A 25,612-nucleotide genomic window follows, 5' to 3' on the forward strand; every position below is an offset into this window, starting at 1 on the left:
ATTTTTTAATTTTTCGTTTAGGCAAAATATTTCGTTTCTTGAATTTTTGACCTTTCGATTTTACGATTTTTTTGATGTTTCGTTTTCCAGACTTTAAATTTTCAATTTTTCACATTTCTTTTAGTTTTTGGTTTATAGATTTTTCGAATTCTCAATTTCTCCATGAATCGATTTTTGAATCTTTGGACATTTCAATTTCTCGATTTTTGATTTTCGCATTTGTCGATTTTTCGATTTCTCAATTTTTCAATTTTTCAATTTTCCAGTTTTTCGATGTTTCAGTTGTGGGATTTTTCAATATTTCGATGGTTGAATTTTTCGATGGTTGAATTTTTCGATTTTTCAATTAATTTTTCGGTTTCTCGAGTTTTCGGGATTTTAAATTTAAAATTATTCATCAAAATTCCTCAATCTTTTCATATTTCGTGTTCTTGATGTTTCAATTATTCGATTTTTCGCCTTTTCGATTTTTGGATTTTTCAAATTTTTGAATCGATTTTGCAATTTCACTACATTTCTGTTTTGGGATTTTGGAATTTATCTATTTTTCGATTTTTGAATTTTTCAATTTTTTTAGTTTTTGATTTTTCGATTCTCCAATTTTTAATCCTTGGTTGGACAAAATATTTCCTTTGTCGATTTCTAGATCTTTTAATTTTTTTCCGATTTCCCGACATTTCGGTTTTTCCATTTTAAAATTTTTTGGTTTTTTCGATTTTTTTGATGTCTGAATTAAAATTTCAATTTTGAGATTTTTTTCAATTGTGATCGCGTTATTTTTAAATGTGAATGAAAATCTGAAGTCCCTTGTGTTTTGTACTTATTTGAAACAATCTGAAAGAGTCTTGGGTTCATCTGGAGTGTTTCTTTTTGAAAAAGCTGAAGGAATCTCGAGAGCCTTTAGTGTTTTAGTTTTGAGGTAGTTTGGAAGGATCTTGGGTACCACTTGTGTTCGGTTTTTGAAGAATCTCAAAGAATGTTGGAGGCTCTTTGTATCATTTTTTGTTTTAACTCAACTAAGAAATTAGACAAAATTATTTTACTGTATCCCCTACAGAGACAAGAACAATGGATCAGTTTTTTTTTATTTTGCATAGTCTATCAGTTTGTCAATAATGTAGGCACCACCTAGCCAATTAAAGTACACGTTTCCAATGGCAGTAAGTCACGTCGCATCGCACTCCTTCCGTTATCTCCGCGCCGAGATCCACTTGTGGGTTTATTTAGTGTCTCTCTTTGTACATGAAAGCTCTTTAAAGCTCGCGCTAGATAACGGCCGCTGATAAAATTTTGCAAACTCTGTGCAAAAATACGCGCTTAAACGGACTCAACTACAACTAAGTTCTAATTTAAATTAACAAACAGGGAACTTGTTGACTTTATCTTTGGAACGAAATTAAACATTTAGATTTATATCGGGCGACACTCGAGCCGTTTACAATTACCGAATTTACATTCGCTTTACATAAAGCACATGCGAATGTAGATCGTTATCCTGCGTCCATTCATTGTCCTCCTTGGCCTTATCGCTGCCGCTGTGCGCTACGGCAACTACGTCGACGACAACTCGTTAAACTACGCAAATAACGAATAGTTGCCGTAGCTGAATGGAAACGCTTGCATACTTTACGTAAATAAATAACACATAATTAATTTAGTCCGGAAGTCGGGGATTTACGCCCAAAACAAAAATGTTTCTCTCGATTCTCCTTGCTGAATTTTTTATTTTCGTGCTAGTTTCGAAGTTTTCGCGGTGGAGGTAATTACTCGACATAAACATAAATTTATTCGTGTTAACGTCGCTGATGTTTTGTATTCATTACGAATTTTTGCTGAAAGGGGTTTCCATGCGCTATCCATCGGAACGATGTTTATTTATTTATTTTTTTAATTTGTTGTTTTGGCGATTTCACATTTCAATTTATTTTTGTTTTAATTAGCTGGGCTGTTGTAGATCGTGTATTGTATGGCGGCGGTCGAGCGGAAATTAAAAAAATTATAAACATTTATCTGAGTTTACAAAATACACGACGTAAAATAATAACGGACACAATGGAATATAGATGGTATTGACAGAATAATCCACCTCGATGCTAATATTTATTTTTACCTCAATAGAGCTCCAGTTATATTTGTTTAGTTTTTATACTCCAGGTGATTTTATTTTTGTAAAAATGTGAATAGTGTGTCAGACGCAGATGCTAATCCATCCCCACTCCTCTCTAGATTTTAGTTTCTTTCTAACTGGTTTTATGTATAGCAGCACATCGTCCTGTTGTTCTCTTATTACTTCTTTCTCGCACTATAAAGTATTCTCAATTAACCCACCGCGCTCCATAACCTTGGCCTCTCCCCCACATAAAACCGTCCCTTTATGCACTCGCTCCTAATGAAAAAACCCGAAAGAACGTATTTTAATCGTGAGATCGCCTTAAAAAAAAAACAATCGCTTGTGAGCGCACAATTTGCGGCCCAGATTAAACCACCAGTTAACACAACCTATAAACTCGACTCGCAAACCATTTAAAATGTTATAAAGATTGCATTGAAGAGATAAATGAAGATTTTACGAGGGTTGTGCCTTGCAATTTGACACCGTTTAAATCCCGCTGCAAATTCATTGTTTTGTATGAAATAATTTTATTTACAAACATCGCTGAAATTTGAATACTTTGCGGCGACGAAATTTTAATTAAGAGACGGGGGGGTTTATGGTGTGCGCTTTTCTCGCTTTTGTCTGCATGTGTGAGTTCGCGTTTTGATGCGACTTCAAAGCGGTTAACATTTATATTACTATTATTGTATACTTGTACGTAACAAAAACGGTAATCGCCTGCAGGAGTGGACGGCATGACGGCCGCTTTTAAGTAAAACCTTCTGGAATTAAATCTTTTGTGAGGGACAGGGTGAGGGTAATTTCGAGGAATTTTTATGAATTTTGATAGGGGCTGCTGTGTGGAAAGACTACCGGGTTGTAATGAGCGCCAAAAGCAACTCAAGGGTTTTATTAACCGGATTTTTTTATAAAGCAACTAGTCTTATTCTTTAACATTACCGATGCTTTTAATTAGCACGTCCAAAGCTTTCTGAAAGATAAAGCTTTTATTCCACGAACAAATCGTTGCTGAATGTAATTAAACGTCAAAGACACTTGGGGGCGTCTGTATTTTCGCTATTTTAATTTTAAATTTACCTACACTTCAAATGTAACTAAGAGTAATTGTGTATTATTTTGTACGTCGATCTAACCTGGAAGAAACTAAGCTATATTATCGATTCTGTGCTTAGATTTTGAATAAAATTTAAAATCCATTTATCTTGATAAAACAACGTCCGCCAATTTTGAATTTCTGGAGAAAATAATTATATGTTCACTCGATCAGAATGTCAAAGGTTAACTTATTTGACTAATAAATCACAAGTGTAAAGTGTGTACAATTAGTTATCTTAATTTTAATTAATGGAATCTCAGCTTACGAAGACAAACGAGCTATACTTGTTATACAAAAAGTTTGCGTGTTTCTTATCGCCGTTAAAAATTATTGTTTCAACACTTGTGGGCAGAACAATGGGCAATTTATTTTTTAATTTGTTTTTTAGTCAGCACTTTTTAATTATATATAATAATAACGACGTGATGTATAACTTGTTATTATAGTTCGGTGGTAGTAAAGTGTGCCTTAATTTGCAGTTTTATTTAAACCATGGTGTGGTTGTAGAAAAAAACGTGTGAAACTCCCGTCGTTGAAAGGAACCTGTGCGAGGGGATATAGCTCAGTGGTAGAGCATTCGACTGCAGATCGAGAGGTCCCCGGTTCAAACCCGGGTGTCCCCTGAACTTTTTTTTTTATAGAGAAAATTCATTCAAAAGCTGTGGTGTTGTAGATCGCAAAAATAATTTTATTTCTTTTCGAACAGACGAAACCGCTCGACGTATGTTTACAATCCGGTCTGGGTTTTTTGCTCGTAATACTCGCAATTTTCTAGCCCGCCGCTTCCCTCGCAGCCAATTTCCTGGAGCATCGTTTATCTGCGAAATATCCCCGAAATTATGTGGGTTTATCCTGGCAATTGATTGTTTTATCGAAACAGAATAGCGGCGTGTCCTTTTTATGCAGAATAAATTCAGCAACGGCAGTATGCATGATTACACCCCAATACAAGCACGTGTACTTCGGGCGTGTCGGGTCGTTTGAGGGGAAACGAGCCTGCGCGAATCTATCAACAAGATAACTTATAGCCGAAACATCGTCCTTCCCATGTAACAGACGGTTACTGTCACGGAAAGGATAAATCAGGACGAGAAAGGGACTCGAAATTTTTCTGATTGTTTAAAATTTATTTTATTCGCGTGTTTCCGATGCGGCTATCTCTTCGGGGGAATTGTCGTTTCCGAACGAATTTCTGCATTAATAACGTGGCCGCGGTCGTACGATGTTTAATAATATTGTCAGCACGACATATTGCATGCTAATGCGGAGATGGCTGGAGATAATGCTGATGAAGGGCGCATTTTATTGCTTCGAAACATTAATGTTTCGGTAACAAGCGGAAATGCGGCCGACTGACGGTTTGCTTTTTTTTTTAATTAAATTATTATCAGCGAGGCTTCGATTTTAGGAGTTGTTTAGTTATTTAAAAGAAATATTAAATTGCTTTTAAAATATCTTGCAAAACGTTGAAGCTTCTTTAAAATTATTGAAATTATTTTGAACTTTATAATTAGCCCGGCGCCTCCACCATTTTCTGCAATTATTTACATTAAGTTAATTCGCTTTAGGAAAAATCGTTCTTAATAGAAATTTTCTTAAGATCATGAACCTCTGCTGATTTTGTTTAATATTTGTTTAAATAACAGTGAAAAATGTATTATTATGAAAATTATTAAGGTTATTTGAAATGAGTCCGAGAATTTTCCGTTTTTCCTACTTTAAAATCTGGGCTTGTTCTGGGTTTTTGTTTACATCTGAATTATTGAAAAGACGGTAAATTGATTTTAAAATAGGTGGTAACACATTGAAGTTTCTTAATAATTCTTGAAATATATAAGGTTCAAATTTATAATTAGCCCGGCGCCTTCACCATTTTCTGCAATTATTTAAATTAAGTGAATTCACTCTGGGCAAAATCATTCTTATTAGAAATTTTGTTAGGATCATGAATCTCTACTGGTTTTGTTTAATATTTATTTAAATAACAGTGAAAAATGTATTATTATGAAAATTGTTACGGCTATTTGAAATGAGTCCGAGAATTTTCCGTTTTTTCCACTTTAAAATCTGTGCTGGTTTTGGGTTTTTATTTACATGTGAGTTATTCAAAAGACGCTAAATTGATTTTAAAATAGGTTGTAACACATTGAAGTTTCTTCATAATTCTTGAAATAAATAAGTTCCTTATTTATAATTAGCCCGGCGCCTGCACCATTTTCTGCAATTTTTTAAATTAAGTTAATTCGCTTTAGGAAAAATCATTCTTATTAGAAATTTTCTTAGGATCATGAATCTCTGCTGGTTTTGTATAATATTTATTTAAGTAACAGTGAAAAATGTATTGTTATGAAAATTATTAAGGTTGTTTGAAATGAGTCCGAGAAGTTTTCGTTTTTCCCACTTTAAAATCTGTGATGGTTCTAGGTTTTTCTTTACATGTGAGTTTTTCAAAAGACGCTAAATTGATTTTATAATTAGGTTTTAACATATTGAAGTTTCTTCATAATTCTTGAAATATATAAGGTTCAAATTTATAATTAGCCCGGCGCCTTCACTATTTCCTGCAATTATTTAAATTAAGTTAATTCGCTTTAGGAAGAATCGTTCTTATGAGAAATTTTCTTAGGATCATGAATCTCTGCTGGTTTTATATAACATTTAGTTAAATAACAGTGAAAAATGTATTATTATGAAAGTTATTAAGTTTGTTTGAAATGAGTCCGAGAGTTTTCCGTTTTTCCCACCTTAAAATCTGTGGTGGTTCTGGGTTTTTGTTTACATCTGACATATTTAAAACGTGCTAAATTGATTTTAAAATAGGTGGTAACACATTGAAGTTTCTAAATAATTCTTGAAACATATAAGGTTCAAATTTATAACTAGCCCGGCGCCTCCACCATTTTCTGCAATTATTTAAATTAAGTTAATTCGCTTTAGGAAAATTCATTCTTATTAGAAATTTTCTTAGGGTCATGAACCTCTGCTGGTTTTGTATAATATTTATTTAAATAACAGTGAAAAATGTATTATTATGAAAATTATTAAGGTTGTTTGAAATGAGTCCAAGAATTTTACGTTTTTCCCACTTTAAAATCTGTGGTGGTTCTGGGTTTTTGTTTACATCTGACTTATTGAAAAGACGCTAAATTGATTTTAAAATAGGTGGTAACACTTTGAAGCTTCTTAATAATTCTTGAAATATATAAGGTTCAAATTTATAATTAGCTCGGCGCCTCCACCATTTCTGCAATTATTTAAATTAAGTTAATTCGCTTCAGGAAAAATCGTTCTTATTAGAAATTTTCTTAGGATCATGAATCTCTGTTGGTTTTGTATAATATTCATTTAAATAACAGTGAAAAATGTATTATTATGAAAATTATTAAGGTTGTTTGAAATGAGTCCGAGAATTTTCCGTTTTTCCCACTTTAAAATTTGTGCTGCTTCGGGGTTTTTGTTTACATCTGACTTATTTAAAAGACGCCAAATTGATTCTAAATAGGTGGTAACACATGGAAGTTTCTTAATAATTCTTGAAATATATCAGGTTTAAATTTATAATTAGCCCGGCGCGTCCACCATTTTCTGCAATTATTTAAATTAAGTGAATTCGCTTTGGGAAAAGTCATTCTTATTAGAAATTTTCTTAGGATCATGAATCTCTGCTGGTTTTGTATAATATTTATTTAAATAACAGTGAAAAATATATTATTATGGAAGTTATTAAAGTTGTTTGAAATGAGTCCGAGAATTTTCCGTTTTTGCCACTTTAAAATCCGTGGTGGTTCTGGGTTTTTGTTTACATCTGACTTATTTAAAAGGCGCTAAATTGATTTTAAAATAGGTGGTAACACATTGAAGTTTCTTAATAATTCTTGAAATATATAAGGTTCAAATTTATAATTAGCCCGGCGCCTCCACCATTTTCTGCAATTATTTAAATTAAGTGAATTCACTTTGGGATAGATCGTTCTTATTAGAAATTTTCTTAGGATCATGAATCTCTGCTGGTTTTGTTTAATATTTATTTGAATAACAGTGAAAAATGTGTTGTTATGAAAATTGTTAAGGTTGTTAGTAATGAGTCCGAGAATTTTCCGTTTTTCCCACTTTAAAATCTGTGGTGGTTCTGGGTTTTTGTTTACATCTGACTTATTTAAGACGTTAAATTAATTTTAAAATATTTTGTAACACATTGAAGTTTCTTAATAATTCTTGAAATACATAAGGTTCAAATTTATAATTAGCCCGGCGCCTCCACCATTTTCTGCAATTATTTAAATTAAGTTAATTCGCTTTAGGAAAAATCGTTCTTATTAGAAATTTTCTTAGGATCATGAATCTCTGCTGGTTTTGTATAATATTTATTTAAATATAAGTGAAAAATGTATTATTATGAAAATTATTAAGGTTGTTTGAAATGAGTCCGAGAATTTTCCGTTTTTCCCACTTTAAAATCTGTGGTGGTTCTGGGTTTTTGTTTACACCTGATTTATTTAAAAGACGTTAAATTAATTTTAAATTAGGTGGTAACACATTGAAATTTCTTAATAATTCTTGAAATATATAAGGTTCAAATTTATAATTAGCCCGGCGCCTCCACCATTTTCTGCAATTATTTAAATTAAGTTAATTCGCTTTAGGAAAAATCGTTCTTTTTAGAAATTTTCTTAGGATCATGAATCTCTGCTGGTTTTGAATAATATTTATTTAAATAACAGTGAAAAATGTATTATTATGAAAATTATTAAAGTTGTTTCCTTAGAAAACATTTTTTAGAAGCGTTGTGAAAATATGTTTGCAGCTTTAACGGAACACATTTTCTCGTTGGTTCAAATTTAATAATAAATAATGAAATATTTTCAGAAAAAAGAAAGAAAAAGGAATTGCTGGAGCTTTTTTTTTGTATGTCATTTACGAGACAAATACATATTTTTTCAAATTTAGTTTGCAAAAAACCTGTTTATGTGTTACGTTTAAATTTTTTTAGTAATCGTTTACATACTTTTTGAGTTCTTGCAGCTACTCCCGGGAAAAACACAACAAAACTATTACGAACGATTGTCCAATTAAGTTTTTAAATTCTAGACTAATAAATTACCGTTTCGCAGAAGAGTTACCATTAAAAATGTACATCGCGTCCGTGTTTAACGGTTGCTGCAATTAGTTTTAACATTTTATACATTTAACTAATTTTACGCTTTGTAGTTTGCAATTTTAGCGACACCATTGTATTCAGGCATAATGTTTATATCATCAACAATGCATAATGGTAAATTATATAACAATAACACTCTAAATTATTTCACGTATGATACATTTCTAGCTCGTCGACGCGAATAACATAATATTTGTCAAATTATCATGCAAACTTTGGGGTAAACATTCGCTCTAAAATGCACATAATTTTGAAACCGACAACGAAGACAGACAAACAACACAACATAAGAGTTGTAAAAGTTAGTCGTCACGTAGTAGAACAATTATCGCTTTTGAAGAGATTTTAAATATAAAACTCCTTGCGATCGATGTCAACGCAGACAAAGCAGCATTTTCGAGACAGTGCTGTAGAAAACACAAACAAAAGCACTTGTTTCGACTAATGCATGATTGATTTACCCCTCGAGTTTCGTTTTATATTTCCACCCTAAACTAACAATCAGCGCTCGGACGTAATCAAAGAACCAGAAAAACTAATTAGCAAACTAAAGCTTAATAGACTTCCCCAAAAAGCGGCGTTACTGGAACAATCGGAAAGGCCGTATCGTGGGCGCCAATATAGACTCCTTTATTCTTCAAACGATCATTGTTGAGTTTAATTACAACAAAGTGAATTCGGACAATGGAAAAGAGAACTCCGGGGTTCCCACAATACGACGAAATCAAGGTCGCGAGCAAATTAACTGTTGAATTATCGAGAGGGGTTTTTGCACGGCGCTCGTTAGGGCGAGTCTCAGATTTCGGTTAGAAGTCTTATTTTCGGCTCGGGATTATGGCGAGTTATTTTAGTTAAATTCCGCGCCGGTCCCTTACATTTTTACACATGATGTTACATTCCAACGACTCACATCACAAAGCTTTACAAGTTTAGTGTTTCTAGTTTAGTAACCGTAGCTGTTGTTAAACAGAGCGTTAGTCAACAACCACAGAGCTTTATGTTTCTAATAAACTACACAAATTTTAGGTGTCAGGCAGGGATTTGCTTCATAAAACAGACCGCTCTTCGAGAAGTATGGACTTTGTAACTTTATACGTGGTAACTAGTAGATGTTTAAAACACGAGCCGGCGATTAATCTTCGAAATAGGGTTTAAATTCGCTTTCAAAAACCAGTAAATTATCGCGTTCATATGTGAGGTCGAATCGAAAAACGGGAAAAAACAACGGAACGCGATTTTTAATTCGTTGAAGTCGGCATTAATTAAAACTTTCTGAATTGCATTAATCATTTCAAATAAAACTGTGACATGCACGGCGGAAAAGTTCAAGCACATAAAATTCACTGCAGAGTTTAAAATAACTCGGCTGAAAAAGCTGAATATTGACAGCAATTATTTAAATCTAGGATATATTAGAATTTTTAACGTGGCGGAAAATCATTGAGTTACGACTGAGTGTTTACTTGGTCACAGTAAGGCGTTTGTTACTTTGTTACGGAAGATATTTTTATATTATGAATTCGTTAACAAATTTTTTAAAGGATTTTCAGACAATTAGTTTACCTAAACGAGAAAATATTAAAGTGAAAAGCAAACTAAAATCGCTGCAGACGTTATTTGCTCTATCAGCTAAAGTGCGCTCTAAAGTCATACACTCGTAAAAATAAGGTAACAAAATTTTCCGCGTATTACGAATCTGTGCTTGGTTTTGCCGTCTCGGAGAAAGGGTGATTCAGTTCAGTTAAAATCTCTGCTGGTTCGTTTTCTGTTTACGGATCAACAGGATTATTTAAAGAAATGCTAAGCTTCGTGCAAAAGTTGCTATTGAACTTAAAATTTTCTTAAAAATTCTTGAATTGAAAATGTATTGTCATTGCGGCTCTTCCAACGTTTTCAAAAATTTGAAAATCGCTAAACTGTTCAAAATCAAGTCATTTTTGTCGGAAATTTTCTCACAATTATGAAAAGACTTCTACACAAATTATTATTAATGTTGTTTGAAACAGATCTGAGAAGGAAACGTTTTTCCCACTTAAAATCAGTGCTGGTTCTGTTATTTTGTTTATATGCCAAGTTATTTAAAAAAGTGCTAAATGGATTCTTAAATTTGTTGTTTTAATTTGAAGTTTCTTAATAATTTTGGAATAAATAATTTTAAAATTCATAATTAGCCCGGCGCCTCCAAAATTTTGTGAAAATTTAAAATAAGTATAGTATATATATTTTTAAGTTGAACAGATAAACTAGCCACCGATACAATAATTTTGAAATTTTATTTAAGTCTTTACTGGAACCATGAAATGTACAAAAAAGCTTCTAAAATTTATAAATACCAAAAATGCTAGAAAACAAATCAGAACCGAAAGTTATACAGTCCTTTGAGAAGCATACAAAATTAGTCTTATGTTACCACCCTCTCTTTTCTTAGAGGGTATATCATTTGCCAAAATCAGTTTTATCTTATCAAATACTAGCCCCGCCCGCCCTCTCTTTTCTTCGAGGGTATGTCATTTGCCAAAAGCGACCTTATTTTAGCAGGTGCTAACCCCGCCCACCCGCCCTCTATTTTCTTAGAAGGGTCCTTCTGTCTGTAAAACCTTCTCGGGGGCACCCAATTATCTTTTTTTTTAATGTAAGACCTTCTCGGGGGCACCCAATTGTCTTTTTTGAATGTGAAACCTTCTCGGGGGTCCCAACTGTCTTTCTTAAAAATGTAAAACCTTCTCGGGGGCCCCAAATGTTTTTTTTCTTAAAGTGAAAGCTTCTCGGGGGTTCCAACTATCTTTTTTAAAAATGTAAAATTTTCTCGGGGGCACCCAGTTGTCTTTTTTTTAGTACAAAACCTTCTCGGGGACTCCAAGTGACTTTTTTAAAATGTGAAACATTCCCGGGGGTCACAACTGTCTTTTTTAAAAATGTAAAACCTTCTCGGGAGCCCCAAATGTCTTTTTTCCTAACGTGAAACCTTCTCGGGAGCCCCAAATGTCGTTTTTCTTGATGTGAAACCTTCTCGGAGGTTCCAAATGTCTTTTTTTTTAATGTAAAACCTTCTCGGGAACTCCAAATGACTTTTTTAAAATGTGAAACCTTCCCGGGGGTCCCAACTGTCTTTTGTAAAAATGTAAAACCTTCTCGGTGACTCCAAATGACTTTTTTTAAATGTGAAACCTTCTCGAGGGTCCCAACTGTAGTTTTAAAAAATGTAAAACCTTTTCGAGGGTCTCAACTGTCTTTTTTAAAATGTAAAACCTTCTCGCGCCAAGTGTCTTTTTTTAATGTAAAATCTTCTCGAGAGCACCCAATTATCTTTTTTTAATGTCAAACCTTCTTGGCGGTCCCAACTATCTTTTTTAAAAATGTAAAATTTTCTCGGGGGCACCCAGTTGTCTTTTTTTTAATACAAAACCTTCTCGAGGACTCCAAATGACTTTTTTAAAATGTGAAACCTTCCCGGGGGTCCCAACTGTCTTTTTTAAAAATGTAAAACCTTCTCGGGAGCCCCAAATGTCTTTTTTCTTAACGTGAAACCTTCTCGGGAGCCCCAAATGTCGTTTTTCTTGATGTGAAACCTTCTCGGAGGTTCCAAATGTTTTTTTTTTTAAATGTAAAACCTTCTCGGGAACTCCAAATGACTTTTTTTAAATGTGAAACCTTCTCGGGGATCCCAACTGTCGTTTTTAAAATGTAAAACCTTCTCGGGGACTCCAAGTGACTTTTTTAAAATGTGAAACATTCCCGGGGGTCACAACTGTCTTTTTTAAAAATGTAAAACCTTCTCGGGAGCCCCAAATGTCTTTTTTCCTAACGTGAAACCTTCTCGGGAGCCCCAAATGTCGTTTTTCTTGATGTGAAACCTTCTCGGAGGTTCCAAATGTCTTTTTTTTTAATGTAAAACCTTCTCGGGAACTCCAAATGACTTTTTTAAAATGTGAAACCTTCCCGGGGGTCCCAACTGTCTTTTGTAAAAATGTAAAACCTTCTCGGTGACTCCAAATGACTTTTTTTAAATGTGAAACCTTCTCGAGGGTCCCAACTGTAGTTTTAAAAAATGTAAAACCTTTTCGAGGGTCTCAACTGTCTTTTTTAAAATGTAAAACCTTCTCGCGCCAAGTGTCTTTTTTTAATGTAAAATCTTCTCGAGAGCACCCAATTATCTTTTTTTAATGTCAAACCTTCTTGGCGGTCCCAACTATCTTTTTTAAAAATGTAAAATTTTCTCGGGGGCACCCAGTTGTCTTTTTTTTAATACAAAACCTTCTCGAGGACTCCAAATGACTTTTTTAAAATGTGAAACCTTCCCGGGGGTCCCAACTGTCTTTTTTAAAAATGTAAAACCTTCTCGGGAGCCCCAAATGTCTTTTTTCTTAACGTGAAACCTTCTCGGGAGCCCCAAATGTCGTTTTTCTTGATGTGAAACCTTCTCGGAGGTTCCAAATGTTTTTTTTTTTAAATGTAAAACCTTCTCGGGAACTCCAAATGACTTTTTTTAAATGTGAAACCTTCTCGGGGATCCCAACTGTCGTTTTTAAAATGTAAAACCTTCTCGGGGACTCCAAATGACTTTTTTTAAATATGAAACCTTCTCGGGGGTCCCAACTGTCTTTTTTAAAATGTAAAACCTTCTCAGTGGCGCCAAATGTCTTTTTTTTAATGTAAAACCTTCTCGAGAGCACCCAATTATCTTTTTTTTAATATCAAAAATTCTTGGGGATCCCAACTGGCTTTTTTAAAAATGTAAAACCTTCTCGGGAACCCCAAATGTTTTTTTTTCTAATGTGAAACTTCTACTAGTGAGTACTAGCCCCGCCCACCCACCCTCTCTTTCCTTAAAGGGTATCTCATTAGCCAAAATCAGTTTTTTCTTAGCAGGTACTAGCCCCACCCACCCACCTTCTGTTTGCATAGAAGGATCTCATTGGCTAAAATTATTCTTATCTTAGCATATAGAAGCCCCGCCCACCCACCCTCTCTTTTCTTAGGGCGTATGTGATTTGCCAAATTCAGTTTTATCTTAGCAGCGACTATATTCGCTTTGGAAAAAGTAATTCTTTTCGGAAATTTGATTAAGTTCATGATTTTTTGTAAGAAAGAAAAATGCTTTTTTTTATGAAAATTATTAAGGTTGTTTAAAATGGATTCGTAAGTTCTACTTAAAGTGGCTCCTGGTATTGCTTTCTTGTTTATATGTGAGGTTATTAAAAAAAGTGCTAAATGGCTTCTGAAAAAAGTTATTTTAAATTAGAGAGTGTTAATAATTTTTGAAATAAAGAGTTTTAAAATAGATTCGTTTTAGAAAAAGTCATTCTTGTCGGAAATTTTTTCAAGATTATCATTTTGTACTCACTCTTTTTGTACCTAGTAAAATAACACAGAAAAATGCTTTTTTTATGGAAATATGTAAGGTTGTTTAAAATGGATTCGTGAGTTCTACTTAAAATGGCTCCTGGTATTGTTTTCTTGTTTATTTGTGAAGTTGGGTTCTAAAAGATGTTATTTTAAATTTGTAATTAGCCCAGCGCCTCCACCATTTTTACAAAAATTTAAAATAAGTAGTTTCGCTTTAGAAAAAGTCATTCTTATCGGAAATTTTCTCAAGTTCATGATTTTGTGCTCGTTCTTTTAATATTTATTTAAATAATTGAGAAAAATGCATTTTTCATAGAAGTTATTAAGGTTGTTTAAAATGGATCTGAAAAGATGTGGTTTCTTCTACTTAAAATCTCTGCTGGTTCTATTTTCTTCTTTAATTGTGACGTTATTTAAAAAAAAAGTTAACTGGCTTCTTAAATATTTTGTTTTAAATTGAAGTTTCTTAATAATTCTTGAAACAAATAATTTTGAAATTTATAATTAGCCCGGCGCCTCCACCATTTTTACAAAAATTTAAAATAAGTATATTCGGTTTGGAAAATGTAATTATTCTCGGAAATTATTTCAGATTCATGATTTCGTGTTCGTTCTTTTTATATTTATTGAAATAACAGAGAAACATGCATTTTTTAGGCAAATAATTTAGGTGGTTTAAAATGGATCCAAAAGGGAGCTTATATGTGACGTTATTTATAAGAGTGCTGTGGCTGTTAAAATATGTTATTTTAAATTAGAGAGTGTTAATAAGTAATTTCTGAAATAAGGAATTTTAAAATTTATAATAATTACCCCGGCGCCTCCACCATTTTTACAAAATTTTATATAAGCAGAAAGAATAATCTTTAGCGAAAATTTTCTCAAGTTCATGATTTTGTGCTCGAGAGCATGAATAGTAGTGGAACTAAATGGTACCCTTGTGAACTCCAGAAATAACAATAATCTTAAAGAAATCACTTTTGTAGAACCCAAAATAGTTCGTGAACTTGGAAATGCACTTTTTAGTTTCTCATTTCGTCTTCTTTGGCCAACTCTTAGTAAGTGCTTGATGGTTACCAGGCAAGATAAGCAGAACAGCGGAATGCTTGCCAATTACTGATTACAAACAGTGTAGTTAAAAGTTCAAGAGAGACGAAAGTGGGGTTAAATTAACTCAAAATAGTCAATAAAGAGCTAAAAGTTTGTATCTCGCCGAAAAAAACAGCCTAGATAGTTTGGTGTCTTGTGGTCAAAACGGACCTCGTTACGTTCCAACCAGCGCCAATTTTCGCCTTCCCCAACCATTTTCTTCCCGCCGCTTCATACCACAATTAACCATCTCAAGTTCAGCCCCTAGCCGCCTCCCGCGACCATCCCTTCCGCGTCCCATCATAAAACTAGCATCGCGCAGACTGTGATGACCCATAAAGAGGGTGAGCTGGTGCAGTTCTCACTTCCGCCGGCGCAGCGTGGCGAGCGCGGGCATTTGGGGTTTGGGGGTGGCAGTCGATAGCGCGGATCCTTCGCATCCAGTCGCGCTGTGCCTCTGCGACGGCGAGGTCCTGACACCACCTGATTGCCGTGTAATGTATGGAAACGTGCCATCCCGAATACTAATCATACGATAGCATCTCGCAATAATTCCGCATGTTTCTAGTTACGCCCTGCGGACGATCCTGCCGCTCTTTCCTGCAAGTTGCGCATTGCCGGTAAGTAACACCCTGTTTTCAACTTTATCGCGCTATCGTTATCTCTTTCGGGGCTCGTTTATCTTTCACGGATTTATTTGTACACAAGTGATCTTTGTGTATTAGCGGCGCGTCGACGGCGCGCTGGATCCTGCAAAATTTAAGGGCGGCGGGATGCACACGTGAGGGCTGAAAGTGCGAGGTCTTGATTAGAGGGTTGGTTTTTTTTTTTAGTTTGTGACGGAGGCAATTTTGCACACTAGCAAAATCTCCTCAGGGAAGTTAGTTTTATTTCGAGGAGTTCTGTGTACTCGGAAGTGTCAGTCGTAAAAATTAACTAAACTCGGGACGAGACTTCTTAACAACTGTTTAACGACGGACGTAAATTTTGAGAGATCATCATTTTTGCTTTAGCTCTGCGTTTAAGAATGCGCTCATAATTTTCTGTTTTACGTTTTGCAAAAAGTTGACACTGGGATGACTATGCTTAGTTACAACTTTGTAAAGCATAATTGGGTTGGAAGTTTTTGTGTAACGAAGTTTATATTCTCGAACACTTATTTTTCGCTGCAGATTTTCTTAAAACAGGTAAGCGGAAAGTTTTTGTTTGTGTTAATTGGGTTTTGTCACCCGCAGAATTTTTATTTTAAGAAAGTTTTGATCCACGTCCTATCTTTAGTGACAGGTTATTTATTAATACCTAAATTATTAGACAAAAATAGAAGCTTTATTTTTCTTTGTGACCCAGACAACCAATTTTTTTTTTATTTATTATCCCGGCGCCTTCACCATTTTTACACGAAATTCTAAAATTGGCCAAATGGGTTGAAAAATTGAAATTTACTCAGGATCACGATTCTGTAATTCTTAGTATCCCTGACTAAGAATTATGGAAAAAATGTAAAAGTCGTCCGTAATGTAAATTTACTAATCGATCTTGGTGACAATTGCTCCCATACCGATCGTTTATGCTATTTAGAATTTAAATTATGCAACCACCAATTTCGATGCATTACCGTCGTGGATGTTTGTAGGGAATATGCGGCAGTCTTCAATTTCTTTGAGCTTTTAAGTGTATATCGAGTACGCCGTTGAAGGCAATTCAATTATTAATGATAAAATAAATATTTTAACGTTTATGAAGCGAGCGAGATAGAACGAAGTAGTTCAGTGAAATTTGTAACCACTTGTTATGCTTGATTTCGCGTTCATCGCTTAAAATCCCTCCACCGAAACTGAATATCTAAATGAACGAAAATTATTTTAACCTGAAATGGTTTTCCCATTCGTGTACAAGAATGTAATAAATCCGCTTTCGCAAAATCTGCGTTCGTTCTCGTAGTCGTAAATTTGGCGCGATTAATAATTTGCGAAAATTTCGAACACGTGTGACGTCGGACCGATGAATTTTTAAAATGAGTAGTGGCATCGTTTCGTCGCAAACGGCGACATGTTTTACTAAAATTAACACGAATGTCCGAGAGGAAACAATATTGTTTCAGCGTGTTTTAATTATTATTAGATATTTCGTTGTGTCGCGGTCTAACGAATTGCATTCACAAACATTTGCAATATTCAATGCCAATTATCCGTTCGGATGAAATCCGCTTATTGCGGAAAGCAATTAAGTGGAAATAAAAATAGCGCAAATGTTTAATTTACATGTAATAGAAAACGGGTATTTGTTGTTTGAGTTAATAAAATCCGAATCGAGTAATAACGAATTCCGAAAAAAATTGATTTATTTCGGTGGATTATGAATAATGGTGATGGTTGTTACGATAGTAATAACGTTAACAGTATGTGAGGCTCCACGAAAAATTAAATTACGCAAATGGATGTTGTGTAATGTGAGCGTGCATTTAGTGTTTCATTAGGTCTTCGCAGAATTTGCCATTTTTGTATTTCAAAGTTCATAATATTAAAAAAAAATTGAATCCTCAAGGCTGCCCACTCAGTCTCACTTTGTTCGCTGTATACGTGGACGATCTAGACGAAAAAAATTCACAACGCAACTTGCAGCAGTAAAAGATTAGGATCGCTACCTTCTGCGGATAAAACTGGAATATAAGAAAAATCGAATCGGTATCAAGATACTTATATGAAACGAAGAAAATGAGTTTTTCAGGAAAGCTGGAAAACGAAAAGGCGTGGGCCGCTGAAAAAATCGTCTTCCACTGAATAACGTCGTATTGAATTTAATGAGCTTTTGATATTTTAGCGGAAAACAATTTTTTTGGCGTTTTTTTACGTTTTACCCTTTATGCTGTGACGAGTAAATTTAAATTCTTTATTATTTTACCGGCTGCCAGGATTTTCGTTTCTGTTTGGAAGCAACTTCATGAATCTTGTAGTTTCGCGTGAATATTTAGTCCTTTTTGAGAGTGACCTGAGTCAGCTATGTGGTACAAGAAAATAGATAAAATTCGCATCAACACGTATCAATCTTGTTTAGAAATTTGCATTCATTGTGAGAGCCGGTACCCATTTTTCATGCAAGTTTAAGCGAAACTTTCGCAAAAGTTGTTGTAATTGATTCTCGTCTTGACTTGACTGAAACAGGAAGGAATGTGAATGTTTGCGGAAATAACGAGAGAGAGGGAGATGTCCAGTTGTAGGAGGGGAGATAAAGGTTGCTAAACCCTGATGCTACGGAGAATATAACGTATTATTTGTAACAACTTGAAATGTAGAAGGACAACAATGAAATGGAGAGGGGACAACGTCAAACAATAGGAGAATATGTTGATCGAATGAGAAAAGCTGAAAGATAGAGAGAGAAAGAGACCAGTTGACTTTGGATGTACATTTAATCCGTATTTATCTATTTTTACCAATTCTGGCTGAAAACGTAACGTACATGTGAACAAAATCAGCGATTATTTCCACCCGAGAAACTTCGTCCAAGTTACTAAAGTCTAATATGACATTAATAGAGTTATTTCTCCGTCGGTACTTCCTTTCATTGCTATTTAATGGCCGGTCGCAATTATTTAAATTATTCATTTACAAAGTAACTTGTCCAAATTACACTAGTTGCGCTACTTCTTTAATCTTTTAACCCCTCATTTCTCTAATAGACAGCACTCAGCGCAGTTATTACAATTCCAGTTCAAACTCCCCCTAATTGGATAAATAAAACCGTTACAGGTGTTAATTCGATACAAATTCCTCCATGCCGCACCTCCTAATTCACTTTCCAATAAAATGAAACGACATAAGAAATTTTCCCAGGAAATACAATTTTGTAGGGTTTTGCTGAAACCTATATTGTACTCATATAAACCCCGCGATGAAGACTTTTTGGGATAAATCAAATCTCCCGAACTCCTTTTTCTGTCGTTGCCTGTGAAATCAGTTGCAATGACCTCGTACAACCTCCAGTATCCATTTGTACAGTCACAGTTTATAAATTGAGTAAGTGAACAGACGTTATCGATCCGACAAATCCACCACCACAAAAACGTGATCTATTCTTATTTTGCCTCAGATAATGATTACAGTTTTCAACAGAACGCGGCATGTGTCTATGTACACGTGGCCGTTGAGCTTTTTATTAAGTATTGAAAAGAAAATTGAAGGTGGTTAATTATTCAAGAGCAATCCTAAAATAACAGTGTTTAGGGACAATTGAAAATTTCTAGCGTGTTGGTAATCTTGTTGTGACTGAACTGACAGTGCGCAATTAAATTTTCACTAAGTAAACAAATTAAGGAAATGTTTTTATTACAAAAATATCTCAATTTGAGGGTGTTCCAGGTACTGTCAATTCGATGGAGAAGTTTCAAGGAGCAATTTGCAACATGCAAGCGCGAGGATTAATAGTTTATGAAACGTCAACGTCGCGGATTATCAATATTTAATAACGGCGACATGTCCAGGTTTGCGCATGAATAATACAGAGTTTATCAACAATGACACGGAGCAAGAAAAAAAAAGTCAAATTGTCATTAAATTCGTGTGTCGAGAAGACTATTTGAGGCACATATTTCCGTTATTTATTTGTGTCTTATTAATAATTAAGCCGGAATTAGCAGGAGAATGCCCGTAATCCTTGTAGGTGCGTTAGATTAATGGGCGTTTTCCGGTTTATTAAAGAAAAATTCCCTTCGACCACTGCCGTTCCTCTGGCATTTGTTGGCCAAACTAATTAATTACTAATCCTGGAAATGCCACCTGCCCTTTTTCATTGTAAAACCGATTTGTGCTCCCTTTGACCCAGCAAAGAGATCAAGGGAATTAAATTAGTTTGGAGCGAACATATTTTGAAGATTCATTTGCGTACGGTCGCCGGCAAACGAGTATGAGAATGTTTTCGAAAATTGATGACGTTTAATGTACTTATGCTGAGGATTTGCAACCGCACGTTTTTCCCTTCATTTGGCGGCTTAAAACTTGAATTTTCGGTTCGGAAGGGATTCATTTAACGGAATTTCATTTCATGGACCCGAATTCTTTGGCAGTTGTTTTTGTAATTGTCAGTATCAATGATTGAAAAATAGAAAACCGAGAAAAATTCACCAATTCACTGCAAATAATAAATGAGGCGGGGCGCCATTCTTTCGAAACTAATTTTCAACTTGCTTTTAAAATATGATCCCTGTACGGAACAAATCGATCTGTTGCAGCGTTTTTGTCACATTTTATTCCTGACTTTTATATCGAATTTATTCCAGGCCGACTAATAAATGGCGCAGTCGGGAGGATGAATAAATCGTATTAAAAATCTGCAGATAAAATACCGTGCGATTGCGAAAAGCTAAATTGGGGTTAGTTTTAGCTGTGACTTCCGTCAAAGTTGTGTGGCGGTGACGCAATTAAATCAAGTTTCTCTGTCTTTAACGACGAATTTAAAATTCGCTAGATTTGAAATCATCTCCAGTAGTCCACGTTGATTGAATGTTATTGTTTAGCCAAGTTACTTCATCCAAAACCCCCCAAAAAGTTTAATTATCTAAGTGTCTCTAAAACTTTGCGAAAACTTTATTTGTAAAGAAAATTAAACGCTCTCTGCTCGCGATCTTCGTTTTGTGCTCCCTGACAACGAACTTTATGAAACGAACAAATAAAATCATTTAAAAGAAATTCTCCAGTTAATTTAACCTTCCAGGCGCTCCTTTTCGCTCAACTTGCTAAATTCGACACATAAACATTAGAGTCGGGGCTTAATGTGCGAGTTACCTGCACGATATGAATTCCCAATACAACCGATATGGAAATTTACGGGCCAAAAACAGAATTCCTAACTAGACGAAAGCGGGCGAAGTCGGTGCATCTCTAAATCAAAACAGAACAGCAAAAACGACTTGAAACTGATCAAAACCGAGACGTTGGCTTCGGGGCACGAATAGTTTAACAAAATCTATTAGATGCACAATTATTTTAATTGTCTTGGCTCGTTTAAGAAAATTTCATAGAGATATTTCTGTAAGACTGGGAAGCGTTCTGTCACATTTCATTTCGTTAGAATGTCTTGTTCCAGTTCACTGACTAACATTAACACTCTTTGAATCAAATCACGACTTCTTTAATCTTTTTGGCGACAGAATCACCTTTTTTAGAATGAAAAACTTTCTTAACAAATAGGTTAACGCTATCAGCTTGACGTGGAAAATGTTTCTCCTCACCAACTGCTTTGACCAAGTTGGCTGCTTTGTTTGTTACTATTATTACAATTTTATCTTTTTGAATTTTCCATTGTCACAATCCATATTGAAATAGTTGGAAACGTTTTCAGCTGTATTTCATATCTACTGAATAGACGTCTAAACAACAGCTTCTCGTAGTAGTTTTTCCGAAAAATAGATAATGATGCTCAAACAACTTTTAGTTTGATACGTGTCATTCCGTATATACCTATTGAAATTTTGCTATCTGCATCTGCTCCATAGTGTGGGTTCAAAACCTAAAAACCCATCATCTGATAGTAATGACAATCTTTTCAAGAACTCTAGGGTTGAGGGCAGCAAGGTTCAGTTTTCGGACCTATCCTGTGTGTTACTTATATAAATGATATAGTATTGAATATTCGTAATCCTATTTGCAGATGATACAACTTTTCTTGTTCCTATCTATTATAATAGAATTGAGTAAATTTTTGAAATTTCCAAAAGTTCCAGATTTTCTAAATGTTATAAAAATATCAGTCTTCTGATTTGCCAGAATTCAACATTTTTCTCAATTTTCAAGATTTCTAGGTCTTCCAGATTTTTCACACTTCCTAGATGTTTCCAAATTTTCTAAAATTAATAAACTCCAAGAGTCTTTAAATCTTTGAAATTTTTAGAACAGAATTTGAAAAACTTTTTTAACGTTTGAGTCCTTAGAATATTTAGAATTTTTAGAGTTTTCAGAGTCCTTAGAGTCTTAACAATCTTTGGGAATTTTGGATAGTTCAGAATTACTAGAAATTTTATAAAGTTTAGAATTTTTATCATTTCTAGGAACATTACTTCCAAGATCTTTACAATTTTTAAGATTTTGTTGGATGTTTCTTCTATTTAGAACCTAAAACTACAGTTTATTTAGCATCTTTGGCACCTTTACTATTATTCTAGTGTATGCAAACTTTAAGATTTTTAGAATTTTTGAAAGGTTTAAAACGTGTTAAATATTTCAAACAATTGGAAACTTTGGAATTTTTGGAATACCTACAATCTTAAGATTGTGTAAACTTTTGAAATTTTGATATTCAACATTTTTTTATTTTGTTTTAATTTTTGGGAATTTTCGTAATTTGCAAAATTGTCAAAATTCCCACAATGTTCAGATTTTCCAAATCAGCCCAAGTGTTCAGATTTTCCGAAGTACACAAAATGACCAGAATTTCCACATTTTCCAAAATTTCTAAAATTATCAGGCTCCAGATATACCAGAATAAAAAAATCATCAAATTTGAGATAAGGCGGGTGGGCGGGGCTTACATTTTGCCGTTTTTTCCTAACATTTTAGACATCTTTTCACAACAAGAAACTTAGAACAAGGTTAAAATAGTACATTTTTGCAAGGAAATATGGATTTTGCAATAATGGGGCGGAGCCTAATTGCAAAATCGATATTTATTTACACAAATTTTCCACTTTAAAAATGTTTGAAGTTTCATGTTCTGAAAAGAAATGTACACATATTAAAACAAGAAGCAAAATGTAAGCCCGCCCACCCGCCCTGTCTCAATTGTGATGATTTTTTTATTCGCCGTCAACCAAGAGGGCGGGGCTTAGCTGCAAAATACTTATTTCTTTACAAGAAATTAAAAACATGTTTTTGAGTATTGTGTTGTTCAAAGAATGCTATGAATATTAAGAAAAAAGGGCAAAATATAAACGCCACCCACCCACCCTATCTCAATTGTAATGATTTTTTTATTTTTAGAAACTTAAAACGCGTTGAAAGTGGTAAATTTTTGAAAGGAAATATGGATTTTGCAGTTAGGCTTTGCCCCTCGGCTTACGACGAATAAAAAAAAATCATCAGAATTGAGATGGGGTGGGTGGGTGGGGCTTATATTTTGTTTTCTTTCTCGATATACGTGGTCGTTTTTTCATTACAAGAAACTTAAAACATAGTTAAAATGGTAAATTCTTGAAGACAAATGGATCTGGATCTTTCAATTAAGCCCCGCCTCTCGATTTGACAACTAATGAAAAATTCATCACGGTTGAGATGCAGACGGATGGGTGGAGCTTTTCTTTTGGTTTTCTTTTTTAATTAATACATTTAGTTTTCTTTATATAACACGATTACTTAAGAACATATTTCATATGGTAGTTTCTCGTAGAAAAATAAGGACTTTACAATTAAGCTCCGCCTTCTGGCTTACGACCAATAAAAAGAATCATTAGAATCGATATAGGGTGGGTGGGCCGGCCTTATAGTTTGCTTTGAGATTCAATATTTTTTCTTTTCTTTTAATTTTTGGAAATTTTCGAAATTTGCAAGATTTTCAAAATTTCCAGAATGTTCAGATTTTCCAAGTTAGCCCATTTGTTCAGATTTTCCGAATTACACAAAATGGCCAGAATTTCCACATTTTCCAAAATTTCTAAAATTATCAGGCTCCAGGTATACCAAAATAAAAAAATCATCAAATTTGAGATAGGGCGGGTGGGCGGGGCTTACATTTTGTCTTTTTTCCTTAACATCTTAGCCATCTTTTCACAACAAGAAAGTTAGAACAAGATTAAAATGGTACATTTTTGCAAGAAAATATGGATTTTGCAATAATGGGGCGGAGCCTAATTGCAAAATCGATATTTCTTTACACAAATTTTCCACTTTAAACATGTTTGGAATCTCATGTTCTGAAAAGAAGTGTACACATATTACAACAAGAAGCAAATAATTATCCACCAGCTTTTGATGGTTTTGTTCCATTTTTGTTGTTTCGGATATAGATGATAACGAGACGGTGCATAATATTAGATGAGTTCGTGGTGACGTTGTTAGTTAATTAATTCGTGTCGTGTCTCGACACGCCTTGTGACTGCGGGCTAAGTCGGTATCCAACTTCCGGCGCTGCTGCGCTTCGAGTTGCGATTCCTGCAAAACAGAAAAATAAAAACACAACTTCGCAGGAACTGATCATGAAAGTTTGAGAGACCTTTTAGAGCCGAAAGTCTCATTTAGACAAGTATTACAAACACTAAAGTACGATAAAGTGATGATGTATAGCAGCAGTCGAGAGCAACTCTTAAGATTGCGTTTAATATTCAAACGGCGTGCTGGGGTGCGAGCTGAAAAAGTCGACAGCTATTTTCTCGCTTCTAATCTAGTGCGGGGTCATTGCTTGCGAGGGATAATTTGCTCAAACGCCCCGATAGATTATATTGTGCGATTAACGAAAGTCTTCAAAGCGACGGCCTCATTATTGCCTCAATTAACCGCGCTAAGCTCGAGGTTAAATCATGCCGAAAAAGACCACTTATTTGACTACAAAAACGATTTACAAGAATGGAGCGACCTCGCTCACCTCATTCGTCTGCTTTGACCCCGGTGCTGATCTGGATTCTTTTTATCACTGAAAAAGTGCCGCATTAAAACGGTTTTTAGCCGGAACGACGCCGAGCGATGCAGTTTGAGGTCTAATAAAAAGCGGGGCTACAAAGCGGAGGACGCCGCCGGGAGGCGGCGGACGAGCGGCCACTGCATGCTGAAAGTCGAGAAAATGAAGCCACACAAAGAATCGGAAACATCGGTTTTGAATACTCAGTATAACAGTCTTCTAGGCAGAATGCATATTGTATGCATATTTAGCATATTTCGAAAAAAAAATGGAATTTTTTGGATATATATGTATGCGCATATTTCTTGGTACTCATTTTTTGAAACGTCAGCCAGTACTAAAGCATAAACAATGTCCAATTTTGGAGTGTATTTTTCCATAAAGGGGTGAATCAATAAATTTCATTCCGACGTCTTGTAGGTGGTTAAATCAGCCCATCAATTTTTTGGAAAATTATTATTTACATTTTCACAAATTTATATTAATTTTTGTTTAGTTCGCAAATGAATAGCTAAAAACGTCCTCGAAACATTTTCAAATATTTCAATATAAAAACTAATGTATTTCTCTGAAAATAATACAAAATTTTATGTGCGCACAAATTGGCCAAAAAAATGAGAAAATGATAAACCCATTAATTAAAAATTGTTAAATGTACAGAAAGAATGCTGATCAAGCAATTTTAGTCGTTCGTACGTGTTTGAATTTACGGGCGTTTTTGTGACTCTGATGGGTTGAAATTTACATTCGCCATTAAAAAAAAAAAGATCGAACGTAAAAGTGATATTTTAAAGCCATCTCTGGAATAAAAATCTGGGTAAAAATCCTCTCGATTTTAATTAGTTGACTTAACACTGGCGACACGAAAACTTATCGAAACAGCCTGCGTAAGTTAAAATAAAGTTCGAAAGTGGCGAACTTTCCTAGCAAATAAGTAAAAAGGTCCGTTATCTCCTCGGCCCATTACTCGATAACATCTCACGTGCCACAAGTACCTCTTCCAGGTCGCCCTTTAATAAAAGAACCTCGATAAATATTTAAACGGCTTTTTTATTATCTAAATTAACATTCTGTTTACGGTTGGCTGGTCGTCGCCCCGTTTGCGCTTTTGCGAAAAATCGAGTATCATTTATTAAAATCATGTATCGATCGTCGGTAATTTCTATCTCCACATTTACTTGATTTACCGTCCTGCGCACCGAGTCAG

General features: G+C 34.5%; 1 protein-coding gene and 1 non-coding gene across 4 annotated transcripts in view; both read left to right on the top strand.

The window, feature by feature from the left end:
• LOC135142820 (protein O-mannosyl-transferase TMTC1-like) overlaps positions 1-25,612 on the top strand; it is a 489,367-nt gene that overhangs the window by 46,780 nt on the left and 416,975 nt on the right. For 2 of the 3 annotated variants that reach the window (XM_064074587.1, XM_064074589.1), the window contains exon 1: positions 15,336-15,425. The exons of the other annotated variant lie outside the window; for it this stretch is intronic. The gene's annotated coding sequence lies outside the window, so the exon portion shown is untranslated. Of the gene's footprint in view, positions 1-15,335; positions 15,426-25,612 lie in introns of those variants that run through there. 3 annotated transcript variants of the gene reach the window in all.
• Positions 3,764-3,835, top strand: Trnac-gca (transfer RNA cysteine (anticodon GCA)). Its single transcript has one exon. It is a non-coding gene; the product is annotated as a tRNA-Cys (tRNA).

This window comes from Zophobas morio, unplaced genomic scaffold (assembly GCF_036711695.1).
Source record: "Zophobas morio isolate AGI-343-1 ecotype UQ-CSIRO unplaced genomic scaffold, CSIRO_AGI_Zmor_V1 ptg000054l, whole genome shotgun sequence".
Classification (NCBI taxonomy): domain Eukaryota; kingdom Metazoa; phylum Arthropoda; class Insecta; order Coleoptera; family Tenebrionidae; genus Zophobas; species Zophobas morio.